Source organism: Melospiza georgiana, chromosome 1, assembly GCF_028018845.1.
Source record: "Melospiza georgiana isolate bMelGeo1 chromosome 1, bMelGeo1.pri, whole genome shotgun sequence".
NCBI lineage: Eukaryota > Metazoa > Chordata > Aves > Passeriformes > Passerellidae > Melospiza > Melospiza georgiana.
Window position 1 is genome coordinate 130,343,312 of NC_080430.1, and position 18,140 is coordinate 130,361,451.

An 18,140-nucleotide genomic window follows, 5' to 3' on the forward strand; every position below is an offset into this window, starting at 1 on the left:
CCCTCCGGTGCCCGATGCCGGGGCAGACACGGGGACAGCTCCCTCCTCCCCGGGCTAGGGCTGCACGGAAAGGATTTACACGCACATGCCCCCGTGCCACAGCTGGCACCGCACAGCAGCCCCGGCCCGGCCCTGCACCCAGCTCGTGTGCCCTGGCTGGGTCTTGGGCTCTGCTCCGCTGAGCCAGCCGTCCCCTCCCTGTTTCAGCCGGGAGAGCCTCGCTCCCACTTTGGTGCTGCAGTTTGCTGCTGCAAAATTGGGAACTGAAGCTGCAATACTGAGTGCTCAACTCCACTCTTTCCTCTTGAATACTCAGTCTGGGAAACAACCAAGAACATGAGACTCGTGCAAAACAGACTGTAATTTAAACTGATGCTCGGGCAATCGAAGTGACAGGCAGAGATTCTGCACTGAGTCATATTGATGGTGGTCGCAGTTTGTATTGCAAGACCTGCTTCACAAGGTCCCTGCAGGGTTGGAACCAGCCCCGTGAACACTAAACACTGTGGGATCACATCCTGAAGGGGAGACTTTATCCCAGGTAAAGCTTTCTCTCCTGGAGTAACTTTGCAGTAGAGCAGCAGGAATGACTCTTCCCCCTGTGAGAACTTACAGAGCAATACAGAAGTCATGTTCTGCATTTCATGCCATCACCCAGCATGATTGTGAGCTGTAAAGTATTCATCCACTGAAATCCAAAATCAAGCTGTCCAGTGTTTTGGGAGCTGCAAGTAGGAACACAAATTCTCTGGAGTAAGAGCTCTTGTCCCTAAGGCTGGCTCAAGCTCTTTATGAGGATCCCACAGGCCTTAGCTCTGCATCCCAGGCAGTAGGTCCTGTTACTTGTTCTGAAGGGATTCAGGTCAGACACTGCTGAACAAGCTCCCAAATCACCCCCTGTGCTTCCCAAAACACATGACCACTGAGGTGCTTCTAAGCAGTTTCTCAGCCAAATACTCACTCCCAGCAATCTTAATTTCTGACTGAGATCTGCTGAGATCCCTCACCCACGTGGGGGCTGCCAGCAGCTCTTGTCCCCATAGTTGTGCTGCCAAGGTCCCAGGGTGACTGGGGCAGTGATCTGAACTACTTTTTCATTTCTGTGGTAATGTTTTGTTGATTAAAAATACATTACTTTTTCTAAAAAGCATTAAAAAAGAGATTGTATTTCAATCAAACTGCTCCCCAGCAAACAGTCCCCAGGCCAACGGGATATAGCGGTGTCTGAGCCAATAAAGGAACCTAACTCACATCCTGACTCCCTTCCCAGGAGCTGTGCGTGCCCTGGGTGAGCACGGGGCATGGCCCAGGAAAAACTGCCAGATATCCCTGAGTCTTCAAATGAAAACCTGACCAACACATCAGTGTCTCACACTGTGACTGTGCAAAACTTCCTAGACCAAGAGCTCTAAATGAAGAACACACTGGAGCACAACCTTGGGGGAGGCTTTACAAATTGTTTCATTTTAACTTGAAAGTTTAAGGGGCTCTGGCAGCTGCTCCCTGCTGGGGTGTGTGCTTTTACATCACTTTGATTTCAGTTCTAGCTCTATTTGCAGGAACTTTGTCTTCTGACACTTATTTTTCCTAGCAGTTTTCAAACCCTTGAAAAACCAATGGCAGAAGAGCAACAAAAGGCTTCTCTTTCTTTCCTGTTATTTCTACCACCACTGGAGAGGAACTAGACCATAAATGTGAAGTGGAGTCTTAAAGCATTACATTGAACCATGTTCATTTTCCTTGCACTAGTATTTCACATCACCTTTCAAATTTCCACTTTTCGTGGAGCGTTGAGAAAATTACTGATGAAAAATAATAATGGAACTATTACAGATTTCATGTTTAAACTTCTGGTGTCATTTTGATTTTGAATTTAAAAACATACTTTCAAATAAGATTTTTTTGTATGACCAAAATAAAATGTTTGTTTACTCTAGTAAGTAAATGATTTTTATTTTCATCAGCTCCTAGTGGGACTGAGAACTACTTTTTAAAACTGCAATTTTTCCCCCATAGCTAAAGGAAGTTTCATTCTTTGGTGTGTTTAAAATAAATTTAAGCGACTAGGAGAAAAAAAGATGTCTGCATTGTTTTATTAAAAGTGCCAAATACAATTGTGGATACCCTTTTATCATAATTCATTCTGAATTATTGAACATGACTCCTCACTGCCAGGTGTGCAGGGCACAATGCTGATGGATCTGCCCCATTCTGACTCCCTGCTGAGCTAAAGAGCAAACTCTGAGGCACAGAGCCATTGTGCAGAGGGTGTGTGCTGTGGCCATAAAATACCACAGCCTAGGGCAGGGGAGTGCATGTTGGCTGGCATGAAACAGAGATGGCATCTTTAATACACCAAGGGAACAGTACAAGGGTATGAATTCAATAATGTTAGCTTTGTACTGAGAATTGCATGGGGAAAGGAAGTGGGCAGACAAGGAAATCTGCCTCCAGAAACAGAAAATACCCAGGATCAGTTGAACCCTTGGCCTGATTCCATCTCTTCCAGGAGGGTAATCATATGGGAACCACTCAACTGCTCACTACCCCTGTGAAGCTGGTGGAGATCAATTGATGCAGGGTGGGAAGAGGTTGATGGCAATGTGCAAGTGAAGAATTAAAATCTGCAGAACACTTAAGGGGAAAAACTTTACAATTTATTTTTCTTCCTTTACTTCAGCACCTGAGGTGGTGTAGCCTAGCAGGAGAGGGATTAAAAATGCAATTTTTTAGATCAAGTTTAATTTGTCATGCTGCTACCCTCATGCTTGGAGATGATTAAGGCATTAAAATCTGACCTCTCTTCATTAATTGCTAAAAAAGGGTGGTCTCCCACAGATCCTATTAGTGGAGCTTGGACTGTGCTTTAGCTGCTCTGGTTTTGTGCTGCCTTGTGCACGCTGCAGTGATGCTTTTCCTCCTCATGCTGTCAGTGATGTCTGCTCTGTGTGTGCTGGTTTCAAAAAATGCTACTTGAAATAATGGGAGTAGGAAGTAAAAGGGCAGGGTGGGCAGGGGATGAACAAGGGAAGGGAATATCAGGGAATTTACATTTACCTCTAAAATAGGTTTGAAATAATGAAAAGAAACTCTTACTCATAAAATGCATGCACAATTGTTGTAGGACCCACTATTAATTTCCCTTTGGTGATACTGATTCCTTTGCATCCCAGTGACAATTTCAGTGTTAGGTGCAACAGGAGATTTAAGAGATGTCCTGCCTCTCTTCATTTTTTTGTGTGGCATCTCTGCTTGTTTTATTAGATGGTATTAAATCTGGTTTCAGACCCCAGCTTTTCTCACAGATCTGTTCTCTTCACCCCAGAAAGTACCCAGCAGGTCAGTTTACTGACCTACCCGGGATCCCTGTGGTTCAAGAACATTTTTAGAGGAGGGAGAAGAATTTGAATTTAAAACTTTTTCTTTCTAGTAATGTATTCCATGTATCTGAGGAGAATGAGAATTATTTAGCTGTGTTATACACTCATTTGACATCATCACTCCAAGCTTGCAATATGCCTGGAAGCAAGATTGCCTCTGCAGCTTTCACATAGTTTATATGAGTAAATTATTGAGCATTCCTCTTTACTGCTGTGAACACTTGAAAGATTTAATTTGCTTGCCTTGATTTCTCAAATAATTGTCTTTAAAAGTTTTGAAATTTATACCATATAATTTCCACATTGCTCTGTATTAATTATGCATTCCTTTCAACAAGGAAATAGTAGCCTTCATTTATCTGATATGGCAAATCAAACAAGGCAAGTTTTCAGTTTAGTATTCACAGCTTCCTGGTCATGTGTGGGTGATACTCAACATTAGCTACGTGTGAAGGTTTGGTAAGCTAGCTCCAAACTGCTCATAAATAGAGAGAGGTAAATTAACTCACTCGTCCACTGCCTCTTTTTCATGTTTGAAAATTACTCTGAAATAGAACCTCAAATTCCAATTTCACAGAGTCAGAGAGCAAGGCCTTGAATTCTCCCATCTGAAACTTTCAATTTAGTTTCAGAATAATAATTTACTAGATTCTCAGTTGTGAATAACTGTAGCCTGGCAGCACAGAAGTTCCCTGTGATGGAGTACCATCAAGGAAATTTTGTGGTCATTTCTTTTCAGCTTTCTCAGCCTTTGAACCACACCTGGACTCTAACATGGACCTGACCTTGCCAGGGTCCAGTCTCCTTCCCTTGTGAATAGTGAATGTTTCCCAGTGAACAAACTATAAGCTTTGCATAAGTGGGAAGTTTAGGATCAGTATAATCATATTCACTTTCCCAGCAAGTAGTGAAAAACCAATACACTGCAGGCATCAAAGTGTCCCCACTGCATGGCATTTCACTGATACCTTATGAAAATTGGGGCAGATGTGCATGTCTGTACAACGTGCATCCTGCCCTTTCTGTGGGCTGTGTGAATAGAAATCTTCAAAATGCATATGTGGAAAGACAAAACCTCAGGTTTGCCTCATCTAACTTCTGACACATTGGGAGTTCAAACATTCCAAAGTTGCATAAAGATCTTTGCTCCATGTGTGAATTGAGCAGCAGTGCCATTTACTGCTCTTGCAATGCAGAGCTACCCCATTTGCAGTCAAGGATAGAAAGTAGATTGCAACCACTGCACAGAAGCAGAGACTGGGTGATGGTGATGGAAAAGTGGGATGCCTGGGGTATAGCATGCTTGCTAATTGCTAGCTGTATTTGTCCTCATGGAAAATATCTCCTACTTTCCTGTGAGTTTGAATAGTTCAAAGGGATCAAAAGAAAAGGAGGTAGGAAAAAGGTCATAATGGAGAAACTCTGGCTTGGATGAACTTTGGATGAACTTTGTCACATTGAGAGCTGCTGGTTGTTCTAAACAGCCCTTGCCTTCACGAAACTGTTTGGAGGGTGCAATGACCACCTATGGAAACACATCTACAAAGTATTGCCAGGCTGTGACAGCCCAGTTGAGATCTCTCTCTTAAAGAAGGTCTAAGGTCTTCCACCAGTCCCTTTGGGTTGTTCAAATAAACAGGTAGCTAGTGAAATAAAATTATTTTCTGGGGTGAAAAACATTTGTCAGCTGTGCACCAGGCCTCATTTGAGAGTGTTTAAATATCTATTGATTAGGGCTCCTGAACAAAGGACATCAAGTGTAATATCCAGCAAGGATATTAAGTGTAAGTAAGAAAGGATAATGCAAAGAGAAGCTCAAAGTACCTGGGTGGTGTTCTCCAGCAGAAAGAGCCATTGAGTTTGTCCCTAAAAGGTGCAAATCAGTCACTGCTGCCCTGCAGAAGCCGACATGGGCACCGACCGTGACGTCTCTGGAAAACTCAGACTGCAAACAGACCTGTAGCACAGAGCAGTGATGGATTTATTGTCATCTACCCAAGTCTCTGTAGAGCTCCTCCACATCAAATTTGTTTACCTTGTACTCTGTTCCAAGACTACACTTTGCTCCTAATTAAGAAGGTAAATCATAAAACCTAGTTATGAAAGCAGTATTTTATGTAACTAAGTATCATACTGGGTAAACATTTAGCACTTCAGTTGTTCCTGGCAGAGCAAGCCTGCAATTTTATGGCCCTAATACCCAAGTCTTAATTAAAATATATTTGACTTTTTCCTTTGGATGCATTCTTCTCTCTGTGGGTACTACAAAATTAAGCATGTACTGCCACAGGTTAATTGTTTACAGGTAATTCATTTGTTTTGAAATATACTAGATGCTCTATCAGCCTAATGTAACAGTGCAGGAAAATGTAAATGCAATTAAAAAGGAAGTAGTCAGACACTCCATTAGTTGTGTTCTACATTAGGAAAGCTCTGTAATTTGAGGAGTTTCTAGTTCTACATATCCAGGGCCTACTCAGTCAACTATAAACCTGACAAGTACAATTTTTTTTGCTGCCTTCTTTTCCTAGGCTTTTCTTCTGTTCCCTACAGTGCCAGGAGGACAGGAAAAAGGAGATGGAAACTGGCAGGACTTAATTACGTTTATGTTATAAGTGTGTAAGAGTCCAATTAAGAGCAATCATGCTGAATTTTAAACCATATTTTGTCATCTAAAAAATAAAATGTTCAAAAAAAACACCTCTCCATTCAATAAGCACTTGTGAATATTTCTAAGCTTCAGCACAACCTTTGGTACATGTGTCTTCCTTTGAGCTCCACTGCTTCTGCTGAGCTTATTTGAAAGTGCCACTGAAAGTTTACCTCAGTGCAATTATTCTGAATTCAGTCTCACTCTTTATAAATGCTAATTCTGAAAGATCCTGTCCTGCTATCTGTCCTCTTTTATTCTGTCTAAACACTGTGGAGCCTACAGCAGCATCTTCCTAAGATTCCTCCAAAGTTCTGACTCCTGGGTTGGATGTGGTCAGTCCAGGGGGAAACCAGAATAGCTGTGCACCACCCGTGCCCACTCCCAATACCTTTTAGCACTGAGATGTGAAATGCAACTGTAAATATTTTGAGGTTTCCCCCCTTTTAGGTTGGTACACAGCATATGACTCACTGGCTGCTGCACAGAGCCTGTGTTTGCTGTTGCAGAAAGCAGATGATACTGTTATTATGCAAAATCACTTCCACCCACCCTGGTGACTCACCAGCACGTCACCAAACAGGATTTACATCAGTTTCAAAATATATCTCCATTACCATTCCCATGTCAGCAGATTACTGATTTCTTCCTTGCACTCCTCTGAATGACGACAACACGGCCGCATTTTCCCTTGGAAGCAGAGCAGGGCTGGAGCTGCTCCTGCCTGCCTGAGCTCCATTTGCCAGAAGGTTTCACTTACAGATGGAGCAGAAATGCTGGCAAGGGCTGCCTCTCCATTGAATGACCAAGCCCTCTTCCTATGAGGGAGGTTTCCCTCTTCAGCTAAGATTTTTCTTGCTCTCTTAAGATCAGTTCCATTAATTTGTATCTTAAAGAGCTGATTCATCTGTTAATTAATGTAAGGTAGCACTGATCTCAGCTTGCTGTGATGTGACAGTGTGTAAATGGTGACAACTCAAGGGTTGCTTGACTTAAACAGATTCATTTGCCTCAGTCTAAAATTGTTACACTTTTTAATTCCATAGTCAAACAAACTGCAGTGAGAAGCCCGTTGATTCAGGAAAGGAAAACGAAGATAATCCTCTTTTAGAAATGTTAGTTATTCTCCTTTGGTAAGACACTATCTCACTCTTGTGGATGATAGTAAATAACTAAATGCATTCCTATTTATTTGAGGAATTCTATTAAATTATGAATTTCATTGTTCTCCACTCTGGCATGTTTTGTGTCTCAAAGTGAATAGGTAATATTTAAATGTCATTGAATATTTGGGCTTAAATTTAATTGAGATTGGATGGATTTGCAAACCTGAACATATTTGGAAATTTGGAAGTTTAGCTCTCTCCCTCATTTACAAACCTGCAAAAAGGGAATATTCCAGCCCTTGTTTGCTGAAAAAATAAACACACACATTGTATGGGATATCATGCCAGTACACCAACTAGGACATATGTATAAAAGCTAGGATATGTATAAAAGTAAAGAGGTCCCTCAGGAAGTTCTATCCTGAGGAATATCCCAGCTGCTTTTGAAGAGGCATGGGCTCATTTAGGCTCAGAAGAGTCTCTGAATGTTTGATTCACCCAGCTGCTCTTTTCAGAAGGAGCTGTTCTGTGCACCAAAACACTGCTGGAGGGTATCATCTCTTTATCCATTAGGTCTATGCACGACATCCTTTCAGTGCCCAGGTGTTCATTCAGCTTCACTCTGCCCCTGCTGTGCCTGTGGCTGCATTGTGCAAGCAGAGCAGCCTGAGTCAGCTGGCCCCAGAGGAGAGCAGCAGCTGGAGGGCACCAAGTGTTCGCTCTTTGCACACCTGAGGGTTGAGACCAAGCCACGAGCCTGAAGCTGCTGTGTCTGACCACAGCTGGATCACTGATACAGTCCCAGTGCACTCCTCAATGCTTGGCTGGCTTCACACTTGGCAGCACCTTTGTTTTCGTGTTCTGTGTGTGATTTACCATAAAGATAGGGAAAAACCCCACAAATTTAAACAGCAAAACAGAGATTTACAGAGAGCTCCAGGGAAGAACTGCAGCTTGAGGAGGTAGGAGACATCACAGTGTGGAAATGAAGCCCTTGGGATTCAGGATGAGATGAAGACATGTAACCCTATCCATGGCCCACAACATTCCATGGGGATCTAAGGAACAGAGAAGTTCAGCTGCTCAGCCAGAGGGGATTCAGGTAGACAAGCAAAGCATTTCATGATCCAGGTAGGATCCAGGTGGATATGGGCCTCCCACTGGCCCCATGTCTTACCTATCATCCTACCTTTGATGATCTTAAAGGTCTTTTCTAACCTAAACAATTGTGTGATTCTACCAGCAGATCTCAGCTGCCTTATGGTGCTTGAAAGAGCCCTGGCCACCCCTGCTCACACAGCCCTGACAAACTCCTGCTCAGGCTGTCTGTGCTGAGAGCTGAGCCAGCCAGCTTACATGCAGACATCACCATTTTTGCTGTTTAGAACTGAATTTCACACTTCGGTTAAGCTGCCTTCTGTTTGCTAACCCTGCTCCTCCCATTCTTGTGCAGGAAATGCTTCACATCCTGGTTCCCTTGCCAAGTTATGCAAAAAGGTTGGCTACTTCAAAATATATTGCTTTTAGATATTGTCCTTTGTCAATATTTGCTTAAGACAAGACAAGGTGTTAGTAATTACATAAAAAAAATAGTTCTGTAAAGCAGCTGATCCACTTCCAGAGATTGTTGTGAAATTCACAACTATCTTCTGAAACTTGAATTTCATTGTTGTGGAAGACCACTTGTTGTGGGTTTGTTGGTTTTGGTTTGGTTTTTTTTGGTTGTTAGTTTGTTTGTGGGTTTTCGGGGGATTTGTGGAGAGAGTTTTTGTGGGGGTTTTTTGTTTGTTTGCTTTATAATTTTAATTAGGAAATTGTTCAAGAGGAACAACGTATCCACACAGTTATTTTAAACAAAAATGGATTTTGTATTATTATTCTCACTTGGCTATTACATTTCTTGGGGTCAGCTGTGTGAGAGCCAACAAGAGATACAAAGACCTGAATTAGGAGCCTGAACTGTCCTCCAGCAAAGCAGAACAATAGGAAAATTATAGGTTTGATTCAGCATTTTGAGTGCAATCCAAGTCTGACAGAAACAAGTGGCAAGAGATCATTAACTGAAATGGGGATGGCATGTAACCCGTTCATTTTAGCTCCAAGTTTTGAAGCTTTGAAGTTTGAAGTGCTTGAATGAAAAATGTACTTTTTTATTACAACAGCTTTTTTTTTCACAGAAACAAAAAAATATCCCTAGCTATCTTAAGCAATACCCTTTGATAAGGCCAGCTGAAATATTTAATAATTCTAAACCTGAATTTTAAGAATTAGAAGTGGGTCTTTTTAAAAGAATGTAAAGTTATTTTTACCTAATTATTGTATTAATATGTTTTCCATTAGGAAATATACTAAAATAATTTTAAAACACTACTTTACAGCACTAACCACAGCAATTTCTAGAAAAATACCAAGATGTAGGTACCATAATCCATTCTGGTATCAGCTGGGCTAATTTTTCCTAAACAGTTTAATTCTCAATTTTCCACTGAGTTTGGTCCCACTGAAAAACACTGAGTATTATGTTTGAAAGTGTTATTTGCAGTACTAATGACTGCCACAGCAGTCACAGTGCTGAACACGGTGGCAGTAAATGCCTACTTATCCTCTACAAAGAATACACCCAGGCCCATGAGGTGTGTTGCAGTTTCAAGATGGCTTTAGTGCTGTCCCTTCAGAGACACAATTCCAAAAGGTTTGGTTCTTTCATCCATCTTCATTCATCTACAGTGCCATTAGAACACCTCAAATCTTCAGAGGAGGAAAAAGTCCTTTGCAAAAGATTCAGCCAAAGCTCTCTCTGCCAAAGGTGGGCAAAGATGTTTTTCTAAACCACAGCATTTCCGCAAGGTGACAATCCCAGGTGAAGACCAGAGGGAAACTGGATTGAAACCACCTCTAGCTGGCAACAAAGATGCTCATAGATATGTACTTACAAGCATTTTTCTAAATTCTTATGAAAATTTAGCCACTACAGGTGTGTCACACATTTTTAGAAACTAACCATTTTGGACAGTTTAAGTGAAGAATTCTTATTGACCAGTTTGGTATTTGGGAAGAAACTTGTTATTTCATTCTGATCAAGTGAAAATGATATAAGCTTTATTCTTCAAAGTTATGTACCCCAGTTAAAAATATAATTGATTTACTATTTAGCAGAAAATTGTTCATCATTATTAATTTCAGATTTTGTTGCCAGCAGGAATGAAAATCTGCTGTTTTTCAGTTTCTCTGTAAGTGCAGACACAGGGAGCCTTACAACACTCTGCTGACACAATGGTGTAGAGCCAGGATCCATCAGCACAGCAATGGTGCCAGAACTGATCCATTTCAGAAGGGGAAACACTCAGCAAGTGCTACAATGGCATGTTAAGGCAGACCCTGCCACTTCACACCAGGCTGTGTGCAGGTAACAGCAGTGGCAGAGTAACAGCATCTCACTACTTCAACACTATTTGATATGGAAAATTATCTGCTGGGAGAAGGAGGAAGCCAAAGATTCTTATTAGTTTAGAGCAAATGACAGCAAGAAATTCCTAAAGGCTGGGCTCTGCATGGCAGACATTCCTCTCTGTGCACAGATTACTCATCATGGTCCGAAAAAGTACATTTAAATTTTCCTTACAGTGTCTCTAAAGGTGCTGAGCCCTTCTAAGCCATCTGCATGCCCAGAGTATCAGTGCCAGGCTAGCAAAGCCTCCATGGTGCCACAGTGGCACTGCCACCTCTCCCACACCGCCCCAGAGCAGTACAGCCCTGTCACCTGGGGATGAACTCTCTCAGGCTGCACCTGCTATTTCCTATTGCATCCATCTAAGCTCATAATGCTTGTTTTCTTGGGGTTCTTCTGACACCTGTTTAACTCTGAATTAAGTTGAAAGAACACTGACATAGCTAACTGATCCACAGTTTCACAAGGGGTAAGTGGAATTTTTATGGATAGTTTGACTCCAATAGCTGGTGAAAACAGTGTCTTTTAATCTTGATTAGTTGCTGTAGCATTAGTAGCTGAAAATCCCTATGTAATTTAGTATTTTCAGACTCTTAATCAGTGGAGCATAATGAGCAGATTAGCCAAATAATCAGCCTTTCCTTTGCTTCACAATACTTTGGGGCATTGGTGATGGTTGCAGCATGATGGGATTCAAGTCACAGGCTCCAGAGCCTGGTCCAGGTTGGAAAAACCCTTATGAGCAGGTTGCAGGTCTCTTGTAACAACACACAACACAGTCAATTGTGAATACATTGTGAAATATAACCAATTCTGAAACAGTATTGTCCAAGAAAACAGTTTTAGTAATGACTACAAGCTTTCACAAGGGTGAATGTGGCAAGGTAAACTGTTATTTAGCTATGGGAGATAAAGACAAAAATGCATCTGAATTTAGGGCAGCTAAGTGGGAACTGCAGGTACTAAACACTTCTAAGAAAAACAGGCTGTTGAGAAGAGAGGAAAAATACCACTTAGCAACATGAAAACATTCAAAAATGCAGCCTCTGCTAGTGTGGCAGTTTATAAATACAAGAGGAATAAGAAAAGGGAGTAGTAGAAGAGTGTTAAGAAGTGGGAAAAAGGGGAAAATGGAAAAGTTGCAGTTGCAGGAGGACAGAGAATTAAGAGATTCAGCAAGGAACGTGCAAGGACCTGTGACAGAGTAATGTAACCAAGGTGATGTGAGAGAGCAGAACAGGACTGGGAAGCCAGCAGGGCTGAGGCCCTGCTCCTGGCTGCTCTGCTGTGGGAAAGCAGGGCCTTACCACGTGAGATTGTCCCATGCAAGCCAGAGTAACACTTCTTACAGCTGCTTTCTCCATCGTGTTTACAGGTGAAAACAGCTTTCTGTTTTCTCTTAGCCAAAGGAGGTAACCAGGACATGGGGAAACAGGTGGGGTTCAGCTGCACCAGCTGGCAGATCTGCTTTGGACTGATGCTGTTGCTCACACAAGGCAAAACAAACAGGTGCCAGAGAAAGTAACTGTGTGTCATGATTCCCACATGTCCCCAGAGAGCAGGAATTCCTCCTGAAGAGTCTGAAAGGAAAAGGCCAGGCTCTACTAGAAGTTAAAAAGTCCTCCATTTTGAGTAATTGATTTTAAAAATCTAAGTTTGTTGTGGAAATAAAACTTAGTAGCTTAGGGACTACAGGAATATTTTCACACATCAAAAAACTCACAAATCTATTTTAAAAATATTTAAAGGCCTGTATCAAAGTCCTACAGCCTTCACCTGCAGGATCTCTCCTGTTGCCATGGGTGTGAAGTAGGGTTGAACATTGCAAAAGGAGACAGTACAGAAGGTTGGAAGTGGAAGACTTTTGCTTTGATGGAAAGTACATGTGATCCCTCAAATTCCTTCATTTAATATTTGGTAAAACAAGCAGTACTAGTAAACAGTGTAGCCAAAGAACCTACTTTTAAAATATTGAAATCTTATAATGTACCTTAAATTAGACATATACCATTTTAAGTAGCAATTCTGAGTCCACCAGAATTCTCTTCCACCATTGGGACATGCCAATTGCTTCAGGGTCTTCAGAGAGAAGCTGGATATGTGCTTAGCACCACGAATCTTTAGGGAGTACACGGAAGCAAAACACAGTAATTATGGAGAATATTAAAAACTTCCTTGGTACTATGAGACCACGAGACCATTCAGAGACCAAACATTTCAGTTCAAACTCACATCATTCAGCAAAGGCTCCGTGGGAGCTTTACCCCGGCAGTTATTTGAGAGCAGCTCGAGGTTGCTCTCTAGAGGTGGAAAATACAGATTTCACCTCTGCAGATGATGCAACCAAAGCAACTCGTCAAGGACATGTGACAGCACGCACCCGGACACGAGAGATCCTTGATGAGCCTGCAGAGGACAAAAGCTAAACCCATTTCATTTCCAGAAAAGTGATAGTGAGGCCAAAACCAAGCAATCAGTCCTACGATGGTGGGCACACACACTGCTCTTCGTAACTCTTTAGTATGACAGTGTTGTCATCTGCTCAAGGCTGGCTCTCCACCACCTCCTTTTGCCCAAAGTAGCTTCCCCTGTAGTTTTCTCATTGGCTCTGTCCAATGTAGGACTGTCCAGAAGTGTCCACACGGCCACAGCTTCCCAGGTCTCACCACCACCATCCCACCCAGTGTCTCAGGGAAATACAGCATTGCAACAACCCACTCACAGACTTCAAAGAACCTCAGGAAAACCACATTCCACTCAGTGAAGCTGCAGGAATATAAATATTACACTTGTATTTCCCCAGAGCCTACAAAATGTAAGCTTCTTGGTGAAACAGAAACCCCAGACCTCTGCAAGAGGAAACATTCATGATTTAGTGTATCCACTATTCTTGCCATCAATGCCACGGTACAGAGTGACAGAGTTCATTTGTTTATACTGAAGCAACATTAAATTATCCCAGGCAGGGATCCTATCCTCATGAAGTGAAGTGTGATACCATTTGCTTCTGACTCATCTCACCAATTGTGCTCTTAAAGATATTTAAGTCAGCAGAAGATAAACTACACACTGTCTGCCTGGAAACAAACACTAAACTGCTGGCAAATACTGGAGTCTTTCACTCTAAGAATCCAGTCCTGGTTGGGCAGAAGACAAACACTGCAATTGTTGACATGGAGCACAATTCAAACATCCCTTCTGCAGTGGGAATTCTGCCAGAAAACCACAATTTAAGAACAAAGATATCTGGGAAGAAGTTACTTTCTAAACACTTCTGAGAAACCAGACACTGCCTGAACTATATCTAATAGTTCAGCAGATCATAGATACATTTATCATTCAGAAAGCTTCCAAAATCATCAACATCTTTATGAAACCTGAATTAATATAGAGGTTTAAATGCTAAGCATTTCAGACTATTATATATTAAAAAGAAACTGAAAAAAAGATCCCACATCTGCTGGTCACTGTGCATTGCTACATCCAAGAGCTATATTCCTTACAATAGAAACAGCCCCAGAAAACAAGTGCTTGAACACTGCAGAGGCCTCCAGTACCCTCTGCTCAAGAAAAGAATTCATCTCAAGAGCACCTTATCAATGTTTATTCATATTGATGGGAGGGTGTAAGGAGGGAGCCCAAAGAGAGACAAAGGGCACAGAGATGCATCTTATCCTGCCTAAACAGAACACAGGTTTACTACCTGGATGTTTGAACCCCAGGGAAGATTGCACTGAGAGGGCTGTGGAGTATCCAGTCTTGGAGATTTTCAACCCCTCACTGGACACAGTACTGAGCCATCTGTTCTCCTGACCTTGCATCAGGAGGGAGGACTCGATGATGGTCCTCAGTGGTGCCTGCCAACCTCAGCCACTGCCAAGCTGTGGTGTCTCCTTAGTGCTGAGGTGAAGGGAATGAACCACCCTCCTCTACCTACTGGGATGCTCTTCCAAAGGTGTGCTGCTGGCCTTCTCCATTGCTGCATCATACTCAGCTTTCACAAAGAAGGAGCCCTGGGTCCTTCTTCTGCAAGAAGGCTTCCTGGCCAGTTGGCTACCAGTGTGTACTGGTATGTGGCCAAGGTGGCATTCTCCTCAGATGCGGGACTTGACATTTCCCTCTGTTGAACTTCCCAAAGTTCCCATGCTCCAACTTCTGCAGTGTACTGAGTGCCTCTGAACAGGGACCATTTGGCATATGAGCCTCTCCTCCCAGTTTTGTGTCACCAGCCAACTTGGTGAAGGTGCACTGTCCCATCATCCAGGTCACTAATAAAAATGTTTAAAAATACCAGCCCCAGTATTGAACCCTGGGATATACCAGAAGTAGCTGGTGGCTTCTGCATGGACTTTGTGTCACTGATTACAAACCTTTGGCCCCACAAATTCACCTAGTTCTCAGTCCACCTCACCATGCATTTACCTAGTCTGTAGTCCATCAGATTGCCAATGATGCTACAGGAGACAGCATCAAGGGCCAAGATACACAAACAGCTACTGCTCTGCTCTCATGCACTGATCCAATCATCTCACTGCAGAAGTCCATCAGGTCAGTAAGGCACAAATCCAGGCTGACTACCCTTAATCACCTTCCTGTCCTTGGCACAGTTTGCTCCTTCATCCTTCCCAGAGATCAAGGCCAAGCTGCCCAGACCTCAGCAGTAAATCTGGGTTAATAGTTCCCCCCATCCTCCTCTGGGCCTTCTTCAAGACAGAGAGATGCTTATTTTCTTCCAACAGGTTTGTCGTGGTTCATTTTCCTTAAAGTTCACTGAAATCCTCTCCTGCTCTGACCTCAGCTATTGTGATGCTCCCTCATACCCTTTCCTGTTCAGTAAGGAATTACTGGGTCTGCTTAACTGCCCCTCCTACAAGCTCCTGGCTGCACATTCCTACTGCCTCTCCCCAGTTCCCTGCTCATTCTTCTTCCCAGTCCTGGTGATCCCAGAACTCACTGCAGGTATTGCTTTGTCACACAATTTCATTACTAAGTTTTATCTGTGAGCTTTCAAATGGCATCCATCAGCATTTCAAGATCTATGTTAAATTTACTAAAAGACTAGTGTATTGCTATTGTAGATACTTCTCCTGTGCAGCAGCTATCTCCCCTTCTCAGACTTTGACTACAGACTGCAAATTGTAACAATCCAGTTATGTCTGCTTTTCCTATTAAGACATAAATCATCTGTTGTTACTTAATTATAAGAAAAATAACATTCCCGTACTCCTCACATTCCAGAGTGTACTATGTTTTTCATTTCTTCCACAAATTATTCTCTAACCTAATCACTTGCCATGCTTTTTGGAAACAAAATGAAAAATTTCCATTTCTATACAGCTTTAACTTTGTTTCAGTTGCCAGGAATCTTTGAAGAACCACAGAAATACAATAAGCTGTAAAATTATGTGAGTCTGGTTCTAACTTTTCCCTATAAATCAAATCTAACAGACTGACTAACTAATCTAACTGACTCCCAGCTCCTGTATCCAAAGCATCTCACTTCATCACTAGAAAGGCCCAACAATATCCAGACATCAGGTATTCCAGGCTGGTTACTAATATTTAATACTCTGCAATTTTCCCTTGTTTTAAACAGCAATTTTGAGTCTACTCAGCCACAAGTAATGCCAGACTAGATACATCACTGAAAGGAAATGCACTGGAGGTTATTTATTTCCCTGTAGCCCACAGAAGGGACCACAGTGGAGCAGGAACTGTCCTGCAGCCTAATTAGAGGTGTGTGCCAGAGCACATATCCACACTGCAGCTTCTGGAGGACCCAAATCAGACCAGAGGAACAAGCCCTGAAGGAAATGTGACTCACAGAGGATCTGTGCTAGGCTGTGCTTACTCTGGACTGCAGCCTGTGGAAGGAGCCATGCTGGAGCAGGGGAAACGTGTCAGGGGGAAGATAAAGCAGAAAGGAATTATTAACATCTCTCTAAGCTGCTGGACAGAAAGACAGAGGTTAGAAGTAAAGGAGTTAAGCTGAGCCTCAGGAAAAACAAAAGGGATAGGGTGTGTCACTTTTTGCCTGCTTCTCATAAACCAAATCTTCTTGAACTGGCAATAAACTCCTGCAACTCCAACTCTCCCATCTTGCCAAAGCCTCCCTGTTGTACCTGTGACAGTAACTGATCTTTATCTCAACTCAGAAGCCTTAGCACCCTATTTTCTCCCCTGTCCCATCAAGCAGGAGTAATGAGAGAGCAGCTGGTGGGTAACTGGCCACCAGCCAAGGTCAACCCACCACAGCCTCCAGTGAACATTTCCCACATTCAAACTTGCATCCTTTGCCTCTCCTTATTGCCATATACCTCTGAGAAGTGCTCAGGCACATCAGAAGGCTCCATCTTCTTTGTATCATCAGTTCAGGCAGCTGGAAATATCAGTAAAAACTGCTCTTTGCTTTTCCCATCTCTTCCCCAGCATGGAGAGACACAATTCTCCCTGTCAGTGTCTCATGCTCCACCTCCCTGACAAGCTTGGGTAGCTTCCACTGGACTTTCTCCATCATGGTGCTCCATTTTCTTGCATTATAGAGCCCAGACAGGACTTTACAAGTGCCAAATACTGGGGAAGGATGGCTACTCTCTAGCTAGCAGCCATCCCAGGAGAAGGCTGGCCACAAGCACAACTAGTTTCCATGAGCAATCCCAGCTCCTTCTCTGCAGTGTTCCTTCCTGCCTAGTCCACACTCAGCCCACACTGGGGCATAAGAGTTATTCATCCCCAGCACTGGACTTGGCAATTCTCTTGGCTGTAGTCCCTGCAGGGCCTGTCAGCCCATTTGTCCAGCATTTCCACATCTCTATTTTTCAGCATATTGACTGCTTCCCTCACTTTGGATGGTGGTGTCCTTTGCCTCCATTCACTTCAGAAGGATCTAAGGCTGACTGAGCAAGCACCAGTATCTTGAGCAGGGTGAAGTACACAGCAAAACATTTCATACAGCATTTACTGGAAACCTAAGCCCTTACCTGCACTTGTTTGTAGAACAGCTTTGAAAACAAAATCAAAAGAGAACTAAGGTGAAGAACAGAGACAACAGTTCAGCCTGATTTCTCCTGTGATTAGAGAGGCAGGACAAAAAAACCCCTTTACCTTTAAGCAGTGTGTACATGTTATAGTGGGCTCAGAACCAAGATGACAATCTTTGTGAGCAGCAGTAACAAAAGTCAGTGGAAGAGGCAGTGCTGGGTGATAAAAGGGAAAACCTCTTCCACTTGGGCACACTTTTAACAACCTGGACAATAGACTAACAGCTGTTATCTTCTGTAAGGAACTGACAAGTGGGAGAAGCAGAAATGTGACCACAACAGGACACTTGATCTCACTATTTCCCTTTTTGTCTATAAAAACAGGAAGAAAAGCAAACATAAATTTACACAGCAAGTATCTTCATAGATGTCAAACCCTGTCAAAATCAGTAGCTAGATGCAACTCTTGCACTCAAAACCCAGACTTCCCTTTTAATAATTAGAGATATCGATGTAGGTTTACAAAGTTAACCCAACAGCACCTTGGAGGAATTGGCTATGATTAGAGATCCCACA